We start from the raw sequence: 10,924 nt of genomic DNA on the forward strand, positions 1-10,924 counted from the left end.
TTTCCGCTGGACAACTCTCACACGCCCCACCCTAGGCTTTCCGCCCTCTTCTCCTTGGTAAATCTCCTGGGATGGGGCCAGCCTGTTCTCTGCCCAGGAGATGGCTCTCCAGTGAGGGTCTGTCTCCCGAGCCGCCTCCACTGCTTCCCCACCCCAGCTTGTCCTTCCTGTAGTCTAGCTCTCATCCTTCCTGTAGCATCACTGAGGCTGTATGGCCCCCTACAGAGGCAGCAGCCACCCCACCCCACCCCCGACCTCCAGCACTTCCCACCCCAGCTCTGGCCTTGCCCTGGTGGCCTCTAGGCTGGCTCCTAGGAACCACCCTGCGCCCACAAGTTCCCAGAGCCACCCTGCTGACCTCAGGAAGAATCTGGGGGCAACAGGAGACTGAGTCCTAGTAGAAAAGGGGTAGGTGAGGTAGGGTAATGAACAGTCCAGGGAAATACGGGGACTATGGGTAGGGATTCTGGGTGCCTGGGTTCTAGTCCCTGCCCTGGCCCTAACTCACTGTGTGAACTTGAATAAGGCATTGCCCCCGCCAGAGTTCACCCCACTGGCCAGTACAATGGGTAGGTGGAGTGGACTAGGTACCCAAGTGCCCTTCCAGCCTAGACATTCTGTTCCTATGCTCTTTATAGAGGCTCAAAAGGAAGGGAGGTCAGGACTGTGTGATTCCATGGAGAGATAACAGAAGAGTTGGTCCAGTTAGGTCCCCTGTCCTCCAGCTTAGGAGAGGAGGGCAATGTGGAGGCCAGAAGAGTGGAGGAACAGGCCTGATGAAGACGGAGGTGCTTTCGGAACGATAACCTCCACAACAGATGGCCAAGGGTTGACAGAGGCTCATGGTCAGCCAGGGCAGGCGCCAGGCAGGGCGCACAGGCCCTGGCAGCAGGGGTTCTGCCAAGCCGCTCCCCTCACACACCTGGAGTGCCTGTCAGACCCAGGGCCTGGGATCCTGCTTCTGGTTAGAGTAGTGACTGGCCCAAGGTCGCTGTCACGGTCATTAGTGGGGCCAGCTCTGGAACCTGAGCCTGAGCTTTGCCTCATGCTCCACCCAGCAGGCCAATCAGTAATGACTCACTACTGCTCATTTGCATGGGGATTTGCATAGTGTCTCTGACCTCATTCCATCAAGTTCTACTTCCCATTCTAGGACCTGGGCCACCCCCACCCAGCATCCCTAGGCAGTCAGGGACCCCACGTGGAGTTCTTGGCACCTCAGGTCTCCAGTCTCATCCTTGTTCTGCAGAAAACATTTCTGAATTGATCTAGTGGTACTGTATAGAGCTCTCAATCCAACTGGGTCCTCCACTCTTGTCCAGGTCCCCTGTCCAGGAAGGGATCTGAGGGGAGGAGGTGTAATTATGAGGAACAAGTAAGCACTGCAGCTAGAGAAATTTGATAAGATTCATGGGGTAAAGTGTGATGGCTCCAAAACTGCCTGGGGGTTCCTCAGGAGAAAAACCCTATTCCCCTCTTTAGCGCCAAGGCTGGGGCAGCACTAGGACATGAGCGGACTGACCCTCTATCACCTCTATCCCCACTTCTAAATTCCACTCCCCAAACGAGAGGAAATAGCCTAGTACAGCAGGCGACATAGATGTAAGAGTACAGAGAGGACTTCCCAGGCTGAGTCTTTGAACTCAAAGTAGTCTCTGGGGCTAAAATCTGCTTTGTTAGAAGTTACCTGACTAAGCATGGACAGCTGGTAACACTTGGGAGGGCACTGCGGCCCCAGCATTGTAGTCCAACTAATGGGAGCTAGAAGACAGCCAATGCCCTGCCTACCTTGACGAGGTCAAATGACCTGTTTGTCCAGTTATAATACCTATGCTTCTAGCTGTACCCTCTGAAACAATGAAGCCAAGCAGGCAGTGGCCTCCTATCCCGGGAAGTCCTTCCTGCTATCTAACCACCATTCCTCCCACTGCAGCCAACCCTTCCCCTGCAACCTAAGCCCATTCCACTCATCTAGATGAGAGTGGCGGACAGGGGCCCCTGGCCATCCGAAGCCTCGGCTGAGGAGAGGTGGGGCGGTTGGGACGGTTAGTGGGTCACCTTCCACCTCCCCACCCAACTTCCCTCTGGGGTCTCAGGAGACAGAAGTGAAAGTGGCAGCTGGGGCCTTGGGGGCGGGTCAGCTTGAGAGCCGTTGGGGTGAGCATAATGCCACCAGTGCTGGGTCTGGGCTGCCTGCCACTGCAGCAGGCGGGCTGGTGGTTAGATCAGGAGAGGGACTGCCCATGGAAATGAGGGCTTGGGAAAACTATGGAGCATGGGTCCCTGGCCGAAGGAAGAACAAGCTGAAGAGGAAAAAGTGGAGAAAAACAGGCAGTAGACAGTCTCAGAAGGGCACTGTATTCCAGGGCAGTGGTCTGTCCCCTTGTTTAAAGCAGCAAGATCCTTCTTTCCCATCCAGAGAACAGGGGCAAGGCTGCTTTAGCTGAAGCAGATGAAGGGGGTCCAGGTCCTGATTGCTGGAACGTGAGAGCAAGCAGAGAAGGGAGGAGGCCTGAGGCCTGGGCCCTCAGACTGGACAGCACCAATTCCGATGGAAGGGAAGGTGGAGGATGAGAATGTGAAGTGTTCACCTACAATTGCAGACAGCACTGCCCCCCACAAAGAGGCCAATCCAATCACGGAAAGCAAATCCTCCTAGAGACATCGTGACCTCGGGAAGCCACCGGGGATTTAAAGGGGCCGCTCAGGGTGGCAGCTGGATCTCCTTCTGACTCGAAGGACAGTCCTCTAAGCCCCTGGCAAGGGAGGGCCGGCAGTGCAGTGCGGCTACGTGGGCCTGCTGAGGCGGCCAGCCAGGCAGCTCTTATAGGATTAGCTTGCTGCTTTCAGGAAAGGTGCCAGGTGAGGCTAAGATGCCCAGCCAGATGGAGCTGCTCCGACCCCGCCACACTAGCAGGCAGCACGGGGGTGGGGGGTGGGGGGTGGGAGTACCTACACACACCTAGGCAAATACTTGCCCCCAGACTTGATCCATGCCCCTCACCAATATCCAGTCTCTCACCCTTTCAAGAAGATATTGTGCAAACACCCCTCTGATTTCTGACAGCTAGGATCCCTATGTACTCAGCATTCTCTGCCATTCCTATGGTCAGGATTTATCCTTCCTCTGAGTGGGAAGTCCTGCCTATTGTCTACTCTCAATCCCTCTGCTACATTTTATAACCAGGGCCCCACCCCAGAGAGCAGGTGAGGAGGCCAAGGGGTTCCTCATCTCTGCTCCCTGTCAGCTCCCCACCCTCTGGGCTGACAGGTGGGGGAGACAAAAGGGAACAGCTGGGCCAGGACACCTGTCCCCACCCAGTCAGCCTGGGCCCCACAGGCCTGCCATGGGGTATGCATAGGGGAGTCAGCAGAGAGGCAGGCAGCTGTGGGGGATGGAGAAAAGGGGCTCAGAGGTCAAAGAGAGATGTGCCTGGGGAGGCCTGAGGCAACCCTTTCAAGATCAGCCCTTCCTCCTGGTCTACCCCCAACCATTAACACACGCATGCTTTAAAGGTTTGAGGTCACCTGCTCCATCCCCTTGCCTCCGTGTTACTCGATCCAACTGGAGTGGGAAGACTCCACAAAGAGACCAACCCTCCTCTCCCCATCCACACCCACTCCCCCCACCCCCCACGCCCCGTATGTCTTCCCTTGAGATTTGAGGATGAGCTCTCTCTTATTCCTTGTTCTCCCAACCCTCAATCCCAAGTATTTGCTGGCAGGGGTGGGGGCAGGGAGATCATGAGAGATAAGTAAGCACTCAGCCAGAGGGATCTGGTAAGACTCTGAGGTGAAATGTGGAGTGGGCAGGTTCTGAGACAAGGAGGCAGCTGGTTGTGGAGGGCAGAGCTGGGCTCAGCTTCTCAAGCCCGTCCCAGGGTCCTCTCAGGGCCTCCTAAGTCCCCCTCACATCAAGTCCCTACCCAGGACACTGCGTGCCTCCACCCCACCTTCTGGACCGCGGCCTTAGCAGGCAAGTCCAGGGCCAGGTTGGAGCTGATGTCTGGAAGAAAGGATGCAGCCACTTTCCAAGCACCCACTCTGTGTTGAGTACCACACGTTTTCCCATGGAACCTCCTTCCTTTTCCAGGGGAGGCATCTCTGTTTCACAGAAATGGAAACCAACTCAGAATGTGCAGACACATGCCCAAGGTCACCAGGAATTAGTGGCAGAGGAGGGCTGACTGCTGAGCACAGCGCTTCCCCCGCACAACTTGGACAGAGAGCAGGCAGGTTTTCCCTCCCAGGAGTAACAGCACATTCCTTCCAGGGCAGATTCCCTAATATCTGGGCCTGGGAGGCTCAAGTCAGCCATGCCTCTTGCCTTTGCACAAGCCCAGGACTCTTGTGGCTCAAGTCTTTGCTGATCTAGTCTCTCTCCTCATCCATCTCATATGGCAGCTTTAGGGGGTACTAACTGGTACCCAGGAAGGGTCTCTGAGTGTCACTTGTCCTGCCTACATACCCCTGCTTTGGGGGCTTCCTCCCATGGCACTCAATCAGAAGACAATACCTCCTCAGGGAACCAAAGCATGTCCCCCCGCCCGTCCCCCCATCTTGCCACCAGACCCTAATCCTCTGCACTCCTGCCAGGGAATCCTACTGGGTTCGTTCTTCCCTCCAATGTATCCTCCTCCTCTTCCCAGGTCTCCCTGGGCCTCCTTTTCCACTGCCCCTCCCGCAGGGCAGGATCCTTCCCTTAACCTTAGACAAAAGCCCTGAACACCTCCTAACTGGGAAAGCTTGAGCAAGTCACTTAAATCTTTGACTCAGTCTCCTCAATTACAAAAAACAATGTGGAGAAAAATAAATGAGTCTTCCTATGTTTCCAGCACAGAGCTTGGCACACAGGGACACAACAAATGGAAGTTTCCTTTCTCCAATCCCCAGGGATCTCCAAAGTTTTAGTTTTTGGTCTCCAAAGTATATTGGAAAATAGGGTGAGTGGGGTACTGCCCTTGGGTAAAAGTGCTCATGACCAGGGGGCAAAAAATGTTCCTTCTCTATATGCTTCCCTGGTCTCTCCAACTCCTAGGGGGAGTGGCCAGAGCACCCAGCCAGAGGCACCAAGCCAAGGTCAGTGAGCAGGCCTAGAGCCTGGAGCCTCCTGGGAGGGTGAGTTTAAATGAGTAAATATGGTCCCACCTGGCTGAGGCCAGCAACAGGCCAGAGCTCCATCTAAGTCCTTCCCTTCCCAGCCTACAACAGAGGGGAGAGAGATCAGACAATAGACACAGCTGCCACCCCTCAACCCCAGGCTATCAGGGTCCTGTGCAGAGTCAGTGAATGCATCCCCCTGTCTCCACACCAGGCAGGACCAGCCAGAGAAGCATGGCTAGGCTCCCAGGTAGGAGAGGTTGTGGCTACAGCCTCAAGAAAAGGAAAAATCAGATGCCAAGGGTCTTGGGGATCACCCAGGCCAGGAGTTGGCCCCAAAATGCTTGAGGGCTCAGATGTAACCTTGATACCTCAGAATGGCCTTGCTTATCTGGGTGAGTGGGGAGGGCAAAAGAGACCAGTGACAAACCACCAAAACACCCAGGTGCTCTGCTCACCACAAGGCTAAGTGAAACTCCTGTACATCTGGAAAGCAGACTTACCCAAGGACATACAGTTCGAGTGAGGGGCTGAGGCAGGTTGAGCCAGGGGCACAGAGAGGGAAAAATGGTGGTGGGGGTGGAGTGCTGCAAGGGGCAGTGAGGGAAGTCAGCCAGGGCTCCCCAACTCACATGCCATGCTCTAGGTCTAAACTCAATCCCTCTTGCTCGAGTCGACACTCCTCTCTTCAGAGTTGTGCATGCCTCTGCCTTCTTGCCTCCAGTCCCCTCACCCTGTCCCCAGTCTCCAATCTTTCAATTATCTTTGCCTTTCGCTACCCCCACCCGCTACAGGGAGCAGCTGCTTCATGGGTGTCTAGACAGTCGTGTGTATGTGCTGCACACCTCCATGCATGTGTGCCACTAAACGCTGTGGACCTGCCCGGTGCATCTGGGCATGCCAGTCTGCACAAGACCCCCACCCCGCCCCCTTCAGGGGAAAGGAGCCCAAAGGCTAGCCATCCCACAGCTCTCAGGACAAACTCTCCTCAGGATACTTTCAGTCCCAGGCATGGGGGAAGAAGAGAAAATAAATATTACAGGAGCCAAACAGCACCATCCCCACTAGGCCAAAGTTCAAGGCCTTTCAGCAGAGCCACCAAGAGCCACTGGCGAAGAAAGTATTTTGAGATCCCATCCTTCTCAAGCCAAGTTAGAGCTCTCTCTCTCTCTCTCCCATCTATCTCCACTGATAAGTTCTTCCTGAAGTCTAAGCTCCATTCTGCCTGCTGCAGTTGTGGACGGACAGGGGGACATCAACCACAGAAAGGTTTTCAGCTCCCAGAACAGAACTACTAGCACCTAACACCTCCCCCTCACCCCATGAGTAAGTCACCAAACTGGGACAGAAGGACAGACGGTTGGCCGGACTCCGGACCCATGACTGGCTCATAAAAGTCACCGGAGATTACAGTGATGCTGAGGCTATGCTGGCCCTGCCACCATCTCCTCCTTCCCTCTTAAAGGGAGAGAATTGCCTCAAACCAGTTGGCCTCAGAGAGCCTGGAGAGTCCCAGCTATGATCGCAAGGGGTGGGGAGAACCCACCACCACAGTGCCACAAGACCCATAGGCTGACCCTTGAGGATGGATTCTAGGCCCATGTCTGATCCTCTTACCCACTTCCAGGACCCAGCCGAACACCAACTATGACTTGTTCCCAAGAGGTTGAGGCCTCTATTACACATCCCCCACTGACTCCCCTTCTCCAGTAAGGCCACCACCCTCTGGACTAGAGGGGCAGAGAAGCAGGGAGCCTGGCTTTAAATACAACTAGGGAAATGCTGGACCCACCCATTTGTTCCATTTGACTCCTCTTGCCCCCACAGAGGTACAGAAGTGGGAGGCAAAGTGTCCAACACAGGGGCCTCCCATACCAGGCCAGGGTAAGCATTGAGATTCTGGACCAAAGCCAACTGGGGAGGGCAAGGGGCCCAGCTGGCCAGAAGAAGAAGGTTGACAGGATGAGCAGAGGGGCAGGCTTCTCTGGGGGCACAAGGCCCAGGGATACCCACAGCAGAGAGACCTTCCAGGACAGGGTCGGGGAGGAGGGTGGGAGAGGCTAGGTCACAATCAATGAGGGCCTAAACCCAAGGTGTCCTCTTTCCTGTCCCCCTCAGAAGCCAGGAGGCCTCTCCCAGCTTCCTTGCTACTGGTCCTCCAGCCCCAACCTGGGGAGTCTACCCTCTGCCTTCTCCCCTCATCACACCTCCCAGGAAAGACCCAGAAAAGATTAAAAAAAAAAAAAAAAATCTTCTGGCGAGATTATGTAACAGCAGCCAGAAAGACTATCATATTTACGAGCCTATGAGAAGAACCAGGAGCCAAGAGGGGCAGAGCTGGGAAGCCCAGGCTCCTCCAGTCCAGGGACAGCAGGTACAGAGTGGTGTAGACAACGGGCAGTCCCCGCCACTCTCTCATGTCCTCCACTACTCTATTCCACGCACTGGGCACAGCAGACAGAATCCAGCCCAACCTCTCATGCCCATCCCCCAACACAAGGGTCCTGCTTCTCCACTTGGACCAGGGCCTCCAAGGGGAAGGACTGTGTCTTCTTTCCTATGGTCTCTCCCTGCTATGAAGCCATGCCTGAAAGAGTGGTGGTTGGACTAAAGCTCTGACACAGATTTGCTGTGTGACCTCAGATTAAAAAAAACAACCTCTCTGGCCTCTAAAGGTATGTAAGAGAAAGCTCCCCCTTCTCCCAGAGAAACCAGAGACCCTGCCCTTTACAAATGCACACGCATATACATACATATACACACAAATACACTAACACACACAGGCTGTGTTGGGGGAGGGGTGGCAGGGAAGTTACAACAAAGAGAATATGACCACTGAGACCCAAGCGTCCAAATGTCTGCTGGGGAAAGTGGAGAAAGAGCTACACATAAGCTCTTGTGAACCCCCAATCACTCCATATAAACGCGTCTTCAGCCACCCTCACACTGATCCCACCCCACCCCCATCTCCTGCCCAACACACTGGGAAACCACAGGAAGGAAATTCATTCCCAGGCAGGCCGTGGGAGCTGGGACAGCCAGGCTAAGTCCTGGGGCGGGTGTGACCCGGCGGCCACAGGCGGGTAGACATCTGTGAACACTGACATGTGCCTTTTTCAATGCTCTCCTTGACTACTAAGACTTCTCTGTTGGGGGTTTGGAGGGGAGCGGGAGGTGGACAGCTCCCTAACTTCAAAATACCCAATGTTCTGCTGGCCAGGGCTCCCCTGCTATCTCGAGGCCAGAGCAGCCCAAGGTCACCGCCCCAGACGGTAAACTTCCCATAGTCCAGGCTGGCCCCTGAATTGCCTAGGATACCCACTGAGGGGATGGGGGAAGGGGCAGCAGAGGGCCACTCCCCCAAACCAAAGAAACCAGGCCTACAAAGAGACCTCAAAAGGGGGCTGAGCACTGAGAAGGGGGACACAGGATCCACCCACTGTACCCTCCCCCAACCCATCAACAATGGGCTGCTTAAGCGAAGGCAGAGAGAGTCCCCCACTCAAAGGACAAACCTGGGATAACCGAGTCAGTGGTTCCAAAGGTGCCCACACTCAGGAGCCCTTTCATTGGGGAGAGACCTCAGGAGGCCACTGAGAGATGAGCTTCAATCACTAGGGGAAGGGAGGCCCTGTAAGACCAAACCTGATAGGAAAGGGTCTAGCACTGGGGTGAGAGACTAGATGCATCTTAGCCTCTTTGGCCCTCCCTCCCCAAAAGCCCCCCAACATTCACTAGACCCCCACTCCCAGCCCAGTTCAGCCAGCCGTAGGTGGAGAGAGGGACTGGAGAACTCTTGCCCAGATGCTGAACAGCTGCAAACTTCTGGCCGGGGGTTCTCCAGCTGGGGCTGCTGACAAACCAGATCAGGGGTCTCGGGAGCGGGCTAGGAGGTCCCAAGGAAGGGTCCTGCGTGCCCACCTCCGTGGTGACTCCGCGTCCCAGCTCCACAGGCGCCGGGCAAACCCGGGCCCCGGACACACACACACTCACACACCTCAACCCACCACCCTGGTGTCATCTGAACAACATCCCCCCTCCCTCCCCCGCTTCCCAAACAGCTGCGGCTCCCCCCGCCCCCACCCTCCCGCCGCCCTCCCAGGCCCCCTTCTGCACCATTTCGGGCCAAGGAGGAGGGAACAGGCGGCGCGAGGAGGGAGAGGGAGGGAGGGCCGGCTGTTAAAATGTCAGTCGCTCCCGGCTGTCACCAGAGACCCCCTCTGAGGATGGCGCCCCTTCCCAGACCACTCGGGGATCGCCCTAAACCCCCGGACACCAACAGACCGGCGCGCCCCCAAGCCCCCGGTCCCCACCCCGACCCCAACACCCAAGGGAATTACAGCCCACTCCACTTGTCCCCACAGCCGACTCCCTCACCCAAACAGTCCCCCATATAATCTCCCACGAACGCCACACGAAAACAGCCCGCTCCGCGAGTTCCTCCCAGTCCAGAAGGCCACCCCATCCCACCCCTCAGGGGGACGGTCTAGACCACCCTCCACCCCAACCCCAGGACGGGGTGGGGGAGGGGGCCTCTTAAAGCGGCAGGCTCATTATTTTTCTATACTCACCGGCCCCACTGGGGGAAGGGGGGTGTCACAGCTGGGAGTGGGTAGCCCTCGCCCCTAGTCCGGGGGATCTTCAGCACCTGGAAGCCGCAGCTCCGGGCGGGGGGAATAATAAATGAGGCCGGCGTCCGCGCGGGCCCTGGGCGGCGCCGGGGGGCCTAGGCCCCCGTCCTGGGCGCGGGGGCGGGCAGGCAGGCGGGGGACCTGGGCCGAGCGTCCGAGTCGCCTCGGCTGTTGTTGATATTTTGCTTCCTTCCTCCTTTCGGGCTCCAAAGGTAACTCCTCCAGCCCCCAAGAGTCAAGGCCGACGTAGGCACAGCTCAGCCTAGCTTGAGGGGGTGGGGGGAACAGGGGTGATGGACAGGCGGGGGGCCAATAGGAGGAACCCGTGGGGGCGTGGGGGCGGGGCCGGAGTAAAGGCCGTCCCAGGGACGCGGCCCCGCCCCTCGCTTTCCTCGGGCCGGCCGAGCCGGGTCGGGTCGGCCCCCACCCCACCGCCCTTCCAAGCTAGGCTGCGGCGCCGGGAGCGGCAGATCCCTCCGCCAGCCGGGAGGGAGGGAGACAGCGACGGACCGAGGCTAAGTAGGCACGCGAGACCCAGAGGCCCCTAAAGGGATCGGCCCGCGCCCGTGGTGCCCCGCTTCGAGCTGGCCGGACGGCCGCCTAGCACTGCTGCCACCGTGCGCTCGAGAAGGTCCTTTCCCGGGAGCTTCCTCGGACTGCGTGCACACTCTCGCATACACACACACTCTACCTCGACAGCTCCCCCCATCCCCCAAGCCCCAGGAGATTTGGGAGGTGGGAGTCTAAGTAGATAAATTAAGGGTAGACGCTAAGTGTTGAAAAGATTCCATCTTTCTCACTTAGGGTGTGCCGAAGCTCCACTTAAAGGGACACGTTCATTTCTGGGGGGTTACCTGGAGAGCTCGCTTGCTCCCTCTACCTGAGACAGGCCCCCTCCCCTCCCGGAGCCGGCTCGGCAGACGCCCATCAATTTAAAGCGACAGCTCATAGTTCGTGGGTGACCTAATCCCCAATGCCTGCGGCCCCAGAACACTTACAGCCGAGGGGGGCAATTTAAAGGGGTGTGACCCTAATTTCCCCCAGCACAGGAAACGCCCCAAAGCATCTTATTAAAGAAGCAGTAGTAGCTGTTTTAAAAAGTTTTTAATTCCTGTTTGCTCCAGGGTGTGGTGAAATCTTCTCGTGCCCTGCAACAGGAGTGTGGGTGCCATGCCTACTGGACAACTGACCCA

At 56.9% G+C, this 10,924-nt stretch overlaps 1 protein-coding gene across 3 annotated transcripts in view; it reads right to left on the reverse strand.

The window, feature by feature from the left end:
- The window catches only part of MEF2D (myocyte enhancer factor 2D), a 34,077-nt gene extending 24,103 nt beyond the window's left edge, over positions 1-9,974 (reverse strand). For 2 of the 3 annotated variants that reach the window (XM_032628149.1, XM_032628156.1), the window contains exon 1: positions 9,672-9,973. The gene's annotated coding sequence lies outside the window, so the exon portion shown is untranslated. Of the gene's footprint in view, positions 1-9,671 lie in introns of all 3 variants that reach the window. The other variant, XM_032628163.1, reaches the window with a different exon arrangement.
- Between the last annotated feature and the right edge of the window lie 950 nt (positions 9,975-10,924).

This window comes from Phocoena sinus, chromosome 1 (genome assembly GCF_008692025.1).
Source record: "Phocoena sinus isolate mPhoSin1 chromosome 1, mPhoSin1.pri, whole genome shotgun sequence".
NCBI lineage: Eukaryota > Metazoa > Chordata > Mammalia > Artiodactyla > Phocoenidae > Phocoena > Phocoena sinus.